The 17002-nt window shown below is 41.7% G+C and overlaps 1 protein-coding gene across 3 annotated transcripts in view; it reads left to right on the top strand.

The window, feature by feature from the left end:
* BACH2 (BACH transcriptional regulator 2) overlaps positions 1-17002 on the top strand; it is a 333757-nt gene that overhangs the window by 169890 nt on the left and 146865 nt on the right. The window contains exon 3 of one of the 3 annotated variants that reach the window (XM_076003110.1): positions 16014-16162. The exons of the other annotated variants lie outside the window; for them this stretch is intronic. The gene's annotated coding sequence lies outside the window, so the exon portion shown is untranslated. The remainder of the gene's footprint in view (positions 1-16013; positions 16163-17002) is intronic. 3 annotated transcript variants of the gene reach the window in all.

Genomic DNA, 17002 nt, shown 5'->3' on the forward strand with positions numbered 1-17002 from the left:
GCTTTTTTGAAACTTTAGCTTCAAAATATGAAAAGGCCCTTTCTTGTCCTCCTTTTAAGGAGGAAAAGGAAAATGCATTGAACACAGACCAAAGCCGATGAGCTCTGTACCCTCAGTTTTCTAATTCCCTTTCTGAAGCTCGGTTGCTTTAGAAGGGCGCTTTGGAGAGAACAGGGAGCACAGTGTTGATGCAAGAGGTTCATTAACTCCAAGAGAAAATGTTGATGCAGACTATGATTATAACGCGGGATGAGTCTTAAATAATTACTTTGAAGCATGGAGTCCCAGTTTTTGTAATTTAAGGTCTACAAATTAGACTCTTTGTAGCAGATTTTGATAACTAAAACCAGGAAAATTGCCCCATTCTTCTCTTTTCTCCTGTTCAGTTCGTAACCATAGAATTGCCACCCCCATAAAGGACTGAAAAACAGGAAGCAACATCAAGTAGCTTTTTACTTTGGGAAACTCCTGAAAGTGGGTGTAACATGTGTGGGCCTTTAAAAATGAATCATATTCGTGCATTTGATGTATAGCTACTTAATTATTTCTTACAGTTCAGCCTAACGTTCATTGGTATTTGTATTTTCCTGTCTGTGTTTTGGTCCTTAGATGTTGTGTATAACTGCTGTTGGCTTGGTTCCCACTGGTACCATCAAGTTGTTTAACTAGCTGCTGATATATACATTATAAAGTATGCATGAGAAAAAGGACCCACAAGAGATGAAAGTATCAGGTGATTTTTTTTTAAAAGATTAAGGTTTGCTTAGTTAGCCCATAGCAAGACCCTAATGTATTTGTCTACTGCCAAACAGGAAAATATTTGGCTAAGCTCTCTTTAGCATAGTCTTCCCAAAACAACAAGTGAAGGAAACCTTTGTGTGTGAACACCCTGATATTCTGAAAGTGCTCTGCAGCCACCTCCACCTCCACTTCCTCACGCAGAGGCTCAGTGTCTGCAGCGCTGAGCGTGCATCACGCACACCTGCGGGCTGCAGGGTGCCCAGCCCTGAGCCATGTGGCCCCTGGACAGGTCTGGCTCTAATGTTTGCAGGGCTCAGGACAAGGGCACAATTGAAGCTCATGTGCTATACGTTTATATATTAAAATGTTGTAAGTCAAGCTAACAAACTGGTTGCATAATATATGTTTCTGTCCTTCTGTCTTGATGTCATTACCTTTCATAAATTTAAGGCCAGGCTTTAATTTTTGGAATTCTCAGTCTCCTTAGAGTTACAGATGGGAACATGGTGCCATAGGGGAAACCAGTACACACACTCTCCCTTCTTTCATGCTCCCCAACTCCCTCCATCCTGCAGGGGCCTCAATACATGCACATGGACACCCCAATCCACAGTCCAAGGGAACCACGTCTCTGTAAATAGCTGCACTTGACCATTTGCTCACCCTTCAGGTGGGGTGGCCCACCCAAGGGAAGAAGGACCCAGGGGAAAGGACTTCATTGACTCTGGAAACTTGGGACCACTTGGGTAGGAAATTCTGGAGCATTGAAGGGGGAGGTCACAAGTTTGAGTCAGGGTTGGGGACAGTGGTTCCTTGGCCTGACTGAAGGAGGGAAGCCCCCTTCTTGCCCAGATCTAAGGGCTGTGCTGCCTGTGGGGCATTTAAATAAAATCTGCTGCATCTCCCATTCCCTCATGACAGGAGTTATTTCTGTTCACTCAGAGACCACTCCTGCCTAGACCGGAAGGGCCAGAGCGAGTTGGCACAGGCTCCTAAGTGGAGCAGCGTGCTTCTGGGCATGGCAGGAGCAGGCTCCATGTGCATGTCTCAGTAGGGCGTTTTGCCTGAAGTCGTCCTGTTTGTTCAGGCTGTCCTCCCAGCTTCGTTCCTGTTCCCTTCCACATGCCCCCACCTGTTCACACACACCTAGATCTCTGACTTGAGACCTGGCCAAAGAAACTGCTCTATTTAGGGTCCGTCGCTTAGCCCCTCCTTTCCCCTCTCCAGAATCAACCATCTTCCCAAGAAAATTGTGAAGGATTGTAACATTTTTTGGAAATAATATCAGAGGACCCTTGGTACCCCAGGATTTTTTTGGTCCTGATGAAAGGTCAGTATATACATCAAAAGGCCTGTGAATGTGTGTGGTCACCCTTTGCCACTTTCTCAGTCACTGGCCAGGCCACTGAACCTCTCGTATACTTCATTGTCTCTATCTACAAAACTGGACAATAATTAATGCCTGTTTCTAACTACTTCAAATGGATGTTTTCAGGACAAATTTTTTAAATACATATGCAAAGAGTAATCACAACATCCCATTAGTCCCCTTTCCAGTGGAACTTCATTTAACTCTCCAGGGGCTTTTATACATTACCAAGAAATATGATTCAGATTTCCCTAAGTTGACAGAAAAGCGTGAAATCTGTTTCTAACAGATGTTCCCCATGCTCCCCCAAATGTAAACATGTTTGCAAGATGATAGTGAGACAACCTGTTTACACAAGGAAGTACTTAAAAAAGCAAACAAAAAAGCATCACCCAGAGCAGTCATTGTGATCAAAGTGCCGTCAATTATTAGGGTGTAAAGGGAACTGATGACTCAACTTAGCACCACCGCGGTCTCCAGATTTCAGTTTCGTAACAGAGTTTCTTTTCAGGAATATTCTTCATTGACACACAAATCCGATTTTCTTTCTAAAATGTTTCTCGATTTTCGTCAAACCGAAATACCAGGATCCCTTCAAAAGATGACTCCGGCACCCAGGTTGTGCTAGATGAGTGTCCCGTGGACGCACTTTGCCATGGGGAGCCGAGGATTTTGCTCCCTGGATCTTGGTACCTGAGAGGAGGGACAAGGTCTTCCACACGGCAGCTCCCGACACTCTCTGCTGCCGCACCTCCCCGGTTAGTCAGATGCAGCATAGAAACTCTCAGACTGTGTGGTGGTAGAAAATAACTTTCTAAATCAATCAAAGTGTGATATTTTGATCCTTTCACATGCCCGTGTATTCTGGGCAAATGCATGCTCAAATCAGTGACTCACGGATCAAGATGCAAAGTAGGTCTCCGAATGCTGGCTGGAAATCAGTTTTTAAACCTGAAGCAAAATATAGTCTGGCAAAAAAAAACAACTTATATTTTGTGTCAAATTTAGCAGTTTTTGTGAAAATAACTATCACTGTCCCTCACAGTATTGTACATTGGGAGTCTGCCCTGACTGGAAAGAAGTAGGTTAGCAGAGATGTCTATGTACAAACTCATAAGAAGCCTCTACTGATAGGAAGGTTCTTTTGTAAAGGCTTATTCTGTGGTTTCCCATTGAAACAAACCTTTAAGTTCTCTCTTTGAGAATAATGATGCCAGACCCTGTGGCATCCTCACCTGGTGATGCTCATTTAATAGATTTTAGGGGATGGGCTGGAAACCTGGTATCCCAGGCATCACCCAGTGCCATGGAAGGGGGACTAGTACCATGAGCTCTTGGTATTCACAGTGAAATCTAAGTCCTGGGTTTATGTGCCAGGATCTTCCTATGCTTTAGGATACTTGAAAATACTTGACTCCAATCCATTTTTTAAAAATCACACACAAAAAAACTATTGGAACTAATAATAAACAAGATCAACAAGTTTACAGGGTAAAAGATCAGTATACAAAAATCAGCTTTATTTCTATACTAAGTAAACAATTCCATTTACAATAGCAGCAAAAATTAAATATTCAGGCATTAATTCAAGAAAAGATGTACGAGACTTGAACACTAAAAACTACAGAACACTACAGAAAGAAATTTTACAAACCTAAATAAATAGAAAGGCATCCAGTGTTCGTAGATCAGAAGACTTGTTAAGATGGCAGTATTACCCATAACTGGTGTACACATTTGGCACAATCCCTATCAAAATCCCAGCTAGCTTTTTTGCAGAAATTAACAGGCTAATTTAAAAATTCCTATGGAAATGCAAGGACCCCAGAATAGCTAAAACAATCTTGAAAAAGAAGAACAAAATTGAAGGACTCACACTTCCTTATTCCAAAACATACTACAAAGCTAAAGTAATCAAGACAGTGTAGTTTTGGATACAGTATAATTGTAGGATAGACAATGGAACAAAATTGAAAGTCCAGAAATAAACCCTTATGTTTATGGTCAAAGTTTTTCAACAAGGGTGCCAGTACAAACTGGTGGAGAAAAAATCTTTTCAACAAATTGTGCTAGGACAGAGAAATAGAACCAATGGGTGTGTGTGGCATAGGTGTGTGTAGGGAGAGAGAGACTGAGAAGGGAGAAGGGGGATAGATTTATTTTAAGGAATTGGCTCACATGATTGTGGAGACTGGCAAGTCCAAAATCTGCAGGGTAGGCCAGCAGGCTGGGGACCCAAAGAAAAGTTGATGTTGCAGGTAGAGTCCTAAGGGAATCTGCTGTCAGATTTCCCTCTTCCTCAGGAGAGGCCAGTCTTTTTTCTTAAAGCCTTCAACTAATTGGATGAGGCCCACATACATTCTGGAGAGTAATATGCTTTTCAAAAACTACTGATATAGGGGCCGGGCGCTGTGGCTCACGCCTGTAATCCTAACTCTTGGGAGGCCGAGGCGGGCGGATTGCTCAAGGTCAGGAGTTCAAAACCAGCCTGAGCAAGAGCGAGACCCCGTCTCTACTATAAATAGAAAGGAATTAATTGGCCAACTGATATATATAGAAAAAATTAGCCGGGCATGGTGGCGCATGCCGGTAGTCCCAGCTACCCGGGAGGCTGAGGCAGAAGGATCACTCGAGCCCAGGAGTTTGAGGTTGCTGTGAGCTAGGCTGACACCACGGCACTCACTCTAGCCTGGGCAACAAAGCGAGACTCTGTCTCAAAAAAAAAAAAAAAAAAAAAAAAAAACAAACAAAAAAAAAAAACTACTGATATAAATATTAATCTCATCTAAAAAATACCTTACAGCAACATCCAAACATGTTTGAACAGTATCTGGGTACTGTGGCCTGGCCAAGTTGACACACAAAATTAACCATCACACCCAGCAGTTCTACTCCCAGGTATACATCTAAGCAAACTAACGACATATGTCCAGATATGTCCAACTGTAACAGATGTTCTTAGCAACGTTAATCATAATAGCCAAAAAGTGGAAACAACCCAAATGTCCATCAGACAATAAATAAACAGAATGTGGTGTGTGCACACAGTGGATTATTATGCAGCCATAAAAATGAAGTATTGATACTTGCTGCATCATGGGTGAACCTTGAAAATATCATGCTGAGTGAAAGAAGCCAGACATAAAAGGCCACATAGTGTATCATTCTGCTTATATGAAATGTGCAGAATAGGCAAATCCATAGAGACAGAAAGTAGACTGGTGGCTGCCAAGGACTGAGGGGAAGAGGAAATGAAGAGTAACTGCTATCGGTATGGGGTTTGGGATGATGAAAATATTCTGGCATTAGATTGTGGTGATGGTTGCACAACTCTGTGAATATACTGAAAACCACTGAATTGTACACTTTAAAGATGTGAACTTCATGGGGGATGTGAAATATATCTCAATAAACCTGTTAAAAAATATCTAAGAGTCCAAACATAAATGGTCCTGGCCACCTAACAGAAAGCAGCAGGAGTTACTCCTAAATGCACAATGTTTACAAAAGCTATTCAAGTAACAGAAACATTTTGTACCCCCTTAGTATTTTGAAATAACTAAAATAAAATAAAATGCACAATGTATGCTGAATCCCATATGTGAAGAGTTAGAGAGGAATGAAATGGGTACCACAATTTACTAGGCACCTTCTGTGTCTCCAGAACTGTGCATATATTAGTTCATTTGATCTTCCTTTAAAAAAAAAAAAAAAAACCCTGTAGGTTGATATTATGATCCTGATTTGTTTGTATCAAGAAATTGAGCCTTTGTTTATATTAGTTGGCCAAAGTGAGTCAGCCATTCTGTTGGGATTAGACCTGGGTCTGTCTGACTTTAGGCTTATTCCCCACCCGCTGGGCAACACTGCTCCCAGAGAAGTAACCTTGTGGCAGGCTGGACAGAGAATGGCAGGACCTGCTGCTTGAAGATGGCAGAGTCTTTCCAAGGGCAAAGGCATGAAGGTTAAAGGATGCTTTGGGAGAAAAAACAAAAGAATTAAACACACAAGGAAGACTGTTACTTTTATGGTAAAGAAAAAAAAATCAGGTTTAATTTTTTAAATAAGAGTACCAGAAGGACCAGCCAGGAAAGTGACAGGAAGACAGAGGGGACCGCAGGATCCAAGATGGCAAATGGAAGAGCAGAACCTCAGAACATCAGGGCACAGCAAGCACGTCATAGCCTGGTCAAAGAAGCGAATGTTCCCAGAGCAGCTGGCTGACTCAGTAAGAGGCACAGCCCTGTTGGCAGTAAGTTTGACCAGAAGCCACGTAGGGATGTTCCTAAAGCTGAAAGAAGAAAAGTCATTTCTCTTCCAGGGACTAAAGTGGCACTGGCTGAAGTCACCTTGGAGCAATCCAGGGACCAGGATCCAGTACAGGGGCTTGTGGTCAAAGTGGACTCTTGTTGGAGTTCCTTTACATGAAGTTTCAGCCTAGGGTTTGTGGATTCCTAGGGGATCCCTGGATGGGCTTCAAAGGGTCCATGAACCCGTGCTATCATGTGCAAATGTTTGTGTATATGTATCTTTTTCTGGGGAGAGAGTCATGAGGTTTTTAAAGGCTCTATGACAAAAAGGTTTTTAAAAATTAGATGTTTCTCTTGAAGTGCTAGTGCTAGGCTAATTTTCTGGCTGTGTGATAGATTGTGTTAAATGGTCTGGCACTCCTAATTTTTGGAATAAAAACGAATTCTTAGTGAGTGATCTCACTGCCTGCAGTGCTGTCTTATTCTGTCCTGGCATTTGATAGAACTTGTTAGGGGATTAGGTAAGACAGGATGTTGGTACATTTGAGGTCATTAAACCAAGAAGGGAAGGAAAAAATAAAAATCTTGCTAAATATATTGTGGAGCTGATCTAAATGCTGAATAGCTAAGGGACATTCTTTGTGCTCTGTGCCAACACTTTTAAACCCTGTTTAGAAACAGACTGGAGTGACGGAGACAGCTCCATCTAGATGCAGTGCACTGGTAAATGCCTGTCTTTCCAAGAAATACTATTTTACTTGTCCTTTTATGGAGGAGGCGTGGAAGGTTGTATCCATGTCCTGAGTTGCATAACACATTCGTAAGCGGATACAGCTAGTATAGAACCTAGAGAAACAACAAAAGCTACCTTTTCACCTGGTGGCTGTTACTTTCACAGTTCCGGTTTCACAACTAGGAAAATAATGAAGAATATGTCACAGAGAATCTAATTTGTATGAAAAGTTTTGTCAGATGACATGCAACCTCAAAAGTTTATTTTCTACCTGTCTTTTCTTTCTACTTTTTTTTTTTTTTTTTGCCTTTTTCAATCTTATTTTGGATTTACTATTTAGAAAATACTCACTTAAAAATGTATTGGATGGATAGTGGTGGTGATTACACCAAAACCCAGCGTACTTAATGCTGCTGAGAGTATACTTAAAGATGGTTACAATGGCAAATTTTATGTTTTGCATATTTTGCCACAAGAAAAAAAAGTATATCAGATAATGTAGAAAGAAAATCCATTTTTTTACCTTTTGATATAAGAACTCCAAGTATCTTTATATAGTAAATGTCAATCAAGCCCTTTCCCATGCACGATATGAGTGTGTAAGGGATAGGCCAAAGCGTATGTGGAATGGGAGTGCCCATCTCAGCACTGTGTGGTCCCCACTCTGCCACTCACTGTCTAGGGGACCTGGGGCCACGTATCTGGAAGCAGACATTAAGCCCTCAGTAAATGCTGCTGCTTCCTCCTCCATCCTCTCCTCACACCTGCTGCTTCATCAGTAAAATGAGCGGGTTGGACTCATTGATCTCCAAGGTCCCTTTCAGCTCTGCTGATCCGTAGTTTAAACTCACTATTAAAAAACAGATCTGCAGAACAGTGTGAAAACCCATATGGACAAGCACGGTCCACAGACTCCCTGTGTGGACACAGCAGCTTCTGCTGCTCTTTCACTCGCCTCTGCTTCCCACTCTTTCTTTCTCAGCCTGCCAAGAGTCATTCATGAGCTTGGATGTGAGGGGAGAGAGGACTGAGGTGGCTGGGGACGGAGGGCAGAGGAGGAGCCTGGCACTGGACGCCAGGGTGGGTGAGGGATGCGGTGAGCCCAGAGTCGGCCCTGACGGTGCCTTGTGATTATGGGGACCACAGCGCCCAGGCCCACAGCCCCAGATTCTCTGGAGGGTATGTGGCCACAGCAAGATGCAGCACAATTGATTTCTGCACAAGGCAGATGGTAATGGGGACGTAGAGACCAAATGCAGAGAGAGAAGCTGAGTTTGTCACGTGAGGAAGGAGCAGCAGGAAGCAGAGCCTCTGTGGGGAAGAAGAGGCCGTTTCAGGAGGCGCCAGCTGGAGAGGAGGGCTGAGGGCAGGTGTGTGGTCGGTCCAGGCGGGGGTCCAGCTCAGAGCAGGTGAACTCAGGGCTAGCATGCAAAGGTCGGTGAAGGCAGACAGATCCCAGGGTGGTGTGTCTCCTCAACTTGCTCCTCTCTCTGATTCTGTTGCTGCAGTCTACAGACGCTGGTGTTCCTTCATGTATTCATGTATTCATTCATTCATTCATTCATTCATTCATTCATCAAGTTTGTGCCAAGCGCTTCTCTAATTGCCAGGTATTGGTAGTGAACAAGAGAAGCTCAGTCCCTGCCACCATGGGTCTTAGATATATCTGGAGGGAAGATAGGTAAGCATACAGTAAATAAACATGTGGATTTTTGTAATCCCCTGATGGAACCAAACAGGGTGATGCATTAGCTATCAGGGAGAGGACAGAGCATGTTAAGAGGGACGTGTCTCTGAGGAGGTGACATATTTGAGCTAGACCTAGTGGAGGAGTAGTAACCAGCTAGGCTAAGGGTGAGGGGAAGGGAATTCCAGGCAGAGAGGTACGCAAGTGGCAAGGCCAGGCAAGGGCTCTGTATAGTCAAGGAACAGAAAGGGTGCTGAAGTGTAGCAAGTGAGAAATTACACTTCATGAAACAACCATTTTAGCACTAACAATCTAATCAACTCTTTTTACACAAATAGTTAAATTGCTGTAGGACCTGCAGCTTTGTCACTTTACTTTGACATTTTACTGGTAGCACAGGGGAAAAGTGGTCATGTTGCCTTTGGGGGAGAGGGATGTCATCTCCCCAGATTGTAGTGGGTGGCACTGGGTAGCCTTCAGAGTCAGGCAGGCTTGGGGTCAGAGCACATGCCCTCCCCTCTCCAGCAGTGTGGCCTCAGGCAAGGCACCTTGACTCTCTGAGCCAGGGTTCTCTTATCCACTAGATGGGCTAATATTAATAAAACTCCTAGCACCATTTCTAACAAATGACATGTTCAATAAATGAAAATGATGATGTTGATGATGCAGTACTACAGGCTAGTATTCCATTTTTTATAAAGTCTACAGTAGAAACCCCAAAATTATTTCAGGTTACATATTTTCAACACTTATTTCTTTTTAACCTTTTCTCTTTTCCCAATTGTTACTGGCAAGTAGTTCTGATTGCACCATCCTTTGACGATAGAAGTGAAAATCTGGTAACCTCTCCACTTTACTTGGGAAATTAAGCACCTTGCCTATCAAAGAAGTGAATTTTCTAGCTGAGGTTCTCCAACTAGAATAACTTGCTCCCAGCACTTGAAATGTGTAAGTGGAAACTTTCAAGGCTGTTTTATCTTAATTAATTTTCTCCATCCTGTCTGAAATGGCTGCATCTCCTCCCCCCTTCTTTCTCTGTTGTAGCAAAAAAGCACATTTCCTTACTTCACCTTCCCATGCCAGTAGAACAAAACAGAAAAGCCACAAGATCTATGATTCAAAGGTCTACTGTCTTACACAAGTGACTGTTTAAAGTCTGTTTGAAAAGTAGATTTTTAAAAAAATTTTTGTCTCTAAATTTCTAAAAAATTACCATCAGTTGACCTTTTTCTCTTTAAAGCCCTCAGGCCATAAAATGGGGTGTGACTATCCTATTTAGTGTTCTGTATGTATAAGGACCAGGGCCACTAACAGTTAGCATCTTTGTCTCTAAAGCGGTCATCAAATTTTCAGTAATGTTATATAGCCTGGGCCCAGCAAAACATTTGGGATTTGACCTCCTTTAGCAGAGAATAGTCTCTAAATGCAATTTGTATTTTTGGAACTAAATTTTGAACTCTTTTTTCCTAACCATTGTAAATTGTCCTTCTACTCAATTCAGAGGGAAAAAGTGATGGAGTTTGTGTGTGTGTGTGTGTGTGTGTGTGTGTATGTACAGATGTGGAAGAGTCATTTATTAGCCCTAAAAATCTAGAGTCTGATTTGGGGCATGGGGGGACCAGAAGAGGCATTTTGAAGGTAGAAAGTCAGACTGGCTCACTGGTATCATCCATGTATGATCCTGTTGGGATGCTGCATAAAATCCGGTTGTTTGGCTTGGTGAATCTTTCATCTCAAGTGGTAATATTAATAAAATGGAGAAAGGTGGCTTAAAAACTCTGTATCCTAAAGCATGATGTCCTGTCCTTGATGTTTAGACAAACTTGGATCCAGGTTCAAACAGGAGCCTAAAGCAATTCTGAGTATGTTGTTCTGTGTTCTTTGTAACACTCCAGATCCCAATAAGATAGAAAGAGACAATTAGGGTAGGAGAGAATTGACAACAAGAGGACATGAGGAGCAATACTGGAAATTGGAAGATCATTAAACCACTTTCGTGTTTCTTAGAATTATGTTAGTATTAGATTTGTGATGTAGATAAAAATACCTCCAACTATAGTTTCCTGGGGAAAAGCAAATAGGACTTTATTCATCAAATCCTATTAAAGCCACTAAGAAAATCTTACCTAAGAATTGAGTTGTAGGGATAAAGAATGCAATCAGCCTTACTTATATAAGAAGTGCCTTCTAGAAAACCTGATCATTTCACAACTAATTGGTATAAATGTTCCCTTGCCCACTGTTTTCAGCTGGAGACCCTCTTGTACTTTTCATGACTATTGCTGTAACTAAATACCATTTACTTTTTTTTCTTAGCTTAAGAATATGGTTTCTCTGACTTTTCCTTTTAAGTAAGTGTAAGATTATGCAAGAGGTAATTACTTACAGATAATTTCCCCTATCTGGGATATGTTGCTTCACTTGTAAGTGAATGAATAGTAACCATTCAGATATTTCTTTTTAAATTTCCCCCAACTTCTCTAACAGTAAATATGAAGAAATGAAAAAGCAGTGCTTTCATGCTTAGTGTAGCATTACCATATCTCCTCACCCACCCTTTCCTAAGAGAAGTCTAGTGAGCCACTTCAAGAGTTTGTGAGGTCTTCGGAAATCAATCTAGCTGCAAAAACGCCATGAGGGCAGGAAGTGTCCATGGCTCTCTTATTCACCATTGTTTTGAGACACCCAAATGGTGCCCGGCACCTAGGAGGACAGAGGTAAATGCTCACGATGAAATGTATTGGGTATTGTCCTGTGGGCTTCTGGGGTCTGACATAGGTCCAAGAAAACTGGTATGTGAGACAGCCTAGGGCTGCACTGTTCAATCAGATAACCACTAACTGCATGTGACTATTTAAATTTAAATTAATTTAAATTGATTAAAGTTAAAAATTTAATTCCTTGTTTGCACTAGGTACTTTTCCAGTGCTCGGTAGCCACGTGTGGCTGGTGGCTGCCATACTGGACAGCACAGATATTGAATATTTCCATTATCAGAGAAAGTTATGTTAGCACTGGTAGAGAAGCATTAGCAAAGAGGTCAGGCACAGTGGTGTACTCCTGTAGTCCCAGCTACCTGGGAGGCTGGGGCAAGAAGATCGCTTGAGCCCAGGAGTTTGAAGCGAACCTGAGCAACATGGCAGGAACCCATCTGTAAGGGGGAAAAAATGTCATTAGTAGAAGCCTAAGTTAGCGGGCGAGTTTTTTCCAAATGAAATTTCTATGTGGCCCTGATAGGCAAATGTGCACTCATAATCCCAACAATAGCCCTTTCACACCTCTCCCCACACACTGTGGGAATTCAGCCAAGAAAGGCAGGTGGCCCACAGAGGTGGATATCTCTCTGAGACTGATAGCCAAAGAACAAGACTGTTAGCAAGACTGGCATTCAGTTGGCATACAGTCACTTGGCTGCACCAGTTGTCAAAATAGTGAAATATATGTACCAGTTAATAAAGACCTGCTTTAAGCTCCTCCAGTACCTCCTTCCAGTGACCCAGAAGCCCCCAGCCATTCCTCTAGGATTCCCCCAACCTCTCCTTAGTCCAATAAAATGAGTTATTAATAGTTAATGTTCGTCCCATCACCAGGGGTTGAGGGCTTTTCAAGGACCTGCCCCAGTACTGCAGGCCTCAGATTGCTAGTGCAGCCCCTGGCCTCATGGTATCTTGGCCTCCAGGAAGGACTACTGGGAGTCTTTCCTAAGGCTCCCTCATAACTGCCGTTGCCAACTCCCAGGTCAGAGAAGCATTGGCCTCAGGAAGACCTTAAAGTCATCACATCCAACCCCCGTCATTTTACAAAAGAGATCTTGGCTATTTTGCGGCCAATTCAGAAATGAAATTCAAATCTTCTAACTCAGTACTTTTTTTGTTGTCATTACATCTTCCTGTGTCAGTTTCCTGAACTGTGAAACGGGGATTTATATCTTCTTGCCTCACAAAGTTCTTAGTAAAAAGAATGATACCCAGCATTTTATGTACGTTTTACAATTTGCAAAAAACACTCTCGTATACATTCTCATTTAATCTTCACAAGAACCTGAGAGAGGTGTTGGGCTCCGAGGCAGCGAGTGGCTTGCCCAACATAACAAAGCTACTGTGAGAGAAAAGGCCTACCTCTCTATGGCTTGGGAAACCATGAGCTCTTTTGTAAATGTAAGATAATATAACCATGTGGTATCACTTGTTTTTAGCCTGTGGTATTTTGCAGTTCAGGATTTAGTGACATTGAAAGTAATAACTTTGTTCAAGTGATGCATTTTATTTATTTTTTTTTTCACTTTGACCGTGTGCCAGTTGCGCAGACTTTGGTTTAGCATTGAAACAGAAGTGGGCTGCTTCAAAGTGTATTTTTAAAATGAGAGAATCCAAATTTGTAATTAGCTTTACAAATGCTAGTTGTACAGTTTGAGTATCTAAAGAGCTTCTGGTAATCGTTTGCATGATTAGTGGTGGTTTGTTTTTTTGTGTTTTCCCCCAGAGTAATTAGACCCTTTTGAAAAAACAAAGTCGGCTCTTTGAGGGGTTATTTCCTCTATGATCACTTTATTTTTCACACCGTGTAGTCCTGGTGTGCTTATAAAATGAACCATATATCTGATTGTGACAAAGAAAAATCATTTATAAGCCCCTATACCCACTTTGAAACCTAATTATCAGGAGAATACTACTAAAATTATAAAGAGAAGCCACAGTAAAGGAAATGTTCCACTTCTTGATACGTTTGATACGTTTTTGGCCTTTGGGGGTTTTGATCATTTTGATAGAAACAATCCTTATTTCTAGATAAAATTGTTGGGAAAGATCAACTTAACTCACTCCCAAAATAAAATTGAAATTTTTTATACCCTTACCCCACAAAACTCAGCTATTTTATAGTATATACTGGGCGCAGAAATTGATTTTATAGGTAAAGGAAAGAATGAGGTTATTTCATTCCAGAAGACAAGCATCTCTTCAATTTCTTTTATTGGCATATGAAAATTGTGGCATTCTCTGCACCAATTATCCTGTAAGATAAAATACATATAAAAGGAAAAGAGAAAGAAAATTATTAGAAAAAGCTATAAATAGAAAGGAACTCTCAGGGCTGTGAGCCCTGCTTTAGTTTTCCTAATTTGTAGTAACGTTTAGGAAGAATGTGTGTGTATGTTTGTGTTTTTAAAGTATGCATTATGTATGTGTCTTCCTGTCTTCCTTCATGTATACCCTGTTTTGTGTCATATAACAGACTCTCACCTCTCTGTTGTGCTCTAAGAGGTACAGCCACCCTTGTGCCACTATAGGACATGCAAAGGGTTTATTATTATCTAGAATTTCCTTGGACATTATTTACACTGTTTTCCCTGATTTGCATATGTGCTATAGATGGTGCTGCCAAAAGAATGGAAAGATAAAGTTTGTGATTTATAGCTAGACTTGGAATCATCGTAGTAATAAGACACTAGGCCTGAGTAGATCTTTGCAGTTCGCAAGCTCAAATCCCTACAAACTCGTTAGGGTAGAAGGAGGACTGATGAGTGAGCACATACTTTCATACTTGCCAGCCACCAGTTTTTATACCAGTGCACTTAGTATGAAATGAGACAATGCATGCAAGGCACCTGGCACCACAGGTGACTCACTGTAAGTACACGCGTTAATGTGGGTTAGCCATTATCATTAGCTAATCTGATTTGGTTTTGTCTTCACATCTCTTTCTGTTCTCTGAGGTCATGGTGAGGAAAAGCAAACTGTCCAAGAGATAGGAAAATACCAGGAGAAAAAGCAACGTAAGGCCTCAGTATTCTGAAAGCTGAATTATCAGCCTGCAAATAATCAGTGGTTTTTCTTCCTGTGATAATATGTGAATTAGTGGTGAACTCCCCCACACCTTTTTCCGTGTTCAGGCCCCATGGGCAAGCTACAGTTCCCCCAGTGTCCACATGTCACTCGGTCTGGCCGAGTGAGGGCCATTTGATGGTAAACTTACTTTAATTCCATCTCTCTTGGTATGTGAAAAACAGCAAGCTGTTCACTATCTTCTGTATAAGGAAAACAAGAATAAAATCTGCTAAGTTTGGTCATCACTGGTGGAATTTTGTAAAGATCTGTGAGGTGCAAGTGTATTTTTTGTGCCTGTGATAAAGTTGGTAATTAAATTAAACAGGCACTCATGCTGCTGGAAAGAATGTAAATTGCAGCAGCCTTTCTAGAAAGTCATCAGGACCCTTAAAATTCATTTCATTTCACTGAATAATTCTTTTTCTAGGAACCTAAGAAAACATTCAGAAATTCAGATAATCTGATATTTAGATATGTCACTACTCATAGTGTTATTTGCAATAATGAAAAAAATGAAAACTATCTGGAATTCCAAAAATGAGAGGAATAGTTTAATAAATTGCATTTCTATGAGGTATAACATTAGATGAACACTTAAAAGCACGTTTTTGAATAATTTTTAATAACTTGGGAAAATGCTCAAATTCATGTAACTGACATTTCATTTCATAATTAAATGAAAAAATAATCATCTCATTTCAGTCAGAATTCTTGAATTATTTGCTTCCTGAATCTTTTCCCCTTACAGCAGCCACATGTCTTTTTGTTTGTCTGTTTTTTTACAGGCAGAGTCTTGCTTTGTCACCCCAGGTAGAGTGCAGTGGTATCATCATCATGATAGCTCATTGCAACTTCAAACTCCTGGGTTCAAGCGATCCTCCTGCCTCAGCCTCCCCAGTAGCTGGGACTACATGCGTGTGCTACCATGCCCTGCTGATTTTTCTATTTTTAGTAGAGACGGGGTCTCATTCTTGCTCAGGCTGGTCCTTCCACCCCGGCCTCCCAGAGTGCTAGGATTACAGGCATGAGCCACCACGCCTGGCCACACATGTGTCCTTTAAACCGAGGTGTTGATTTGTTAACAGAAAACATTCGTGAGATGAAATAGAGGAGATAATTGGTTGGACATGGTCCTATCTCCAAGCTGCCTTTGGGTTTAGGAGAGCACCTGGTAAAAAGGAAATACCTCAAGGAAAAGGGCTTCCACCTGGTGGAGCCCAGGCATTAATGCCGTGGGCTGTCTTGTCATATTCAGTTTATGTGGCCTGGTCAAGAGGGACTCAGTCAGAGGCACAGTAAATTAGTATGGCCGTTGTAAAAAGCAGGCATAGAGAGATACCAAGAGGGAGGGGAAACATTCACATGCACTATTTACTCTGCTAATGGACAACTTTTCCTGCCCAATTAGGTGGACACTCACTGACCTGTCACAAGGTTGCCCCACATAGCTCTGGGGTCCATGTCTGAATGGATTGCCGTAGCCTTCTCATCTCTCCCTGCGCCCAGTTCCCTGCATCCTAAGACTCAAAGCCAGCATAGGACCTGGAAAAATTATATGTAAGTCTTCACTGAGGTTTCTTTTCCTTAACTAAACAACGATGCATGTTTTCTTAGGTGATAGCAACAAACAGCCCAAACACACATGAATTACGTTTCTTTTAATGCAGTGTTTTGAGAGCTATCATTGAGGAAAGGAGCAAAGGTTGGAATCTGGTATTGGTGGTTCCCTAACTCAGTGGTTCTTAAACTTAGCTTGCATCAGAATCACCTGGAGGCTTGTTAAAGTGCAGACTGCTGGGCCTCATGCCCAGATTTCCGACTCGGTAGATCTGGTGCAAACCAGGAATTTGCTTTTCTACGAAGGTTCCAAGTGATGCTGATGCAGCTGGTCCAGGGACCCCACTTTGACAGTCACTGCTTTACCTCTTGTGGCTGAAAGGATGAATGATAAAGGTAGAAAACTGTATATACTTGAGTATTAAATATCATTAAACTAAGGTATTTAATGCTTTGTTTAATATATTGGCTCGTGTGTCAGACAAGCGAGTTTTAAGGTCCACTCAGCACCTTCACATTCGAAGGTCCCGCCAGTTAGATGCCAGCTTTACTCCAGAGTTTCTAGGACCTGTCATTCTTTACCCTTGGTTTTCAACAGGTGTGACTAATAGTGCTGTTATTAGGCTAAAACAATGGCCTCAGTGCTTTTGCAGGTGTGCTCATCATATTTCTAGATACATTCTCAAAAGGGAAAATCATTTTTCCCCTGGTTGGGAAATACATTGTTCTCTTTCAAAGTGAGTCATCATGGTATTATCCCTCCCATCATACACACAAATGTGACTTGACTTACAAAACACATGTGGACAGGGAGTCACACCTCCAGTAAATAACCCAGGT

This window comes from Microcebus murinus, chromosome 5 (genome assembly GCF_040939455.1).
Source record: "Microcebus murinus isolate Inina chromosome 5, M.murinus_Inina_mat1.0, whole genome shotgun sequence".
NCBI lineage: Eukaryota > Metazoa > Chordata > Mammalia > Primates > Cheirogaleidae > Microcebus > Microcebus murinus.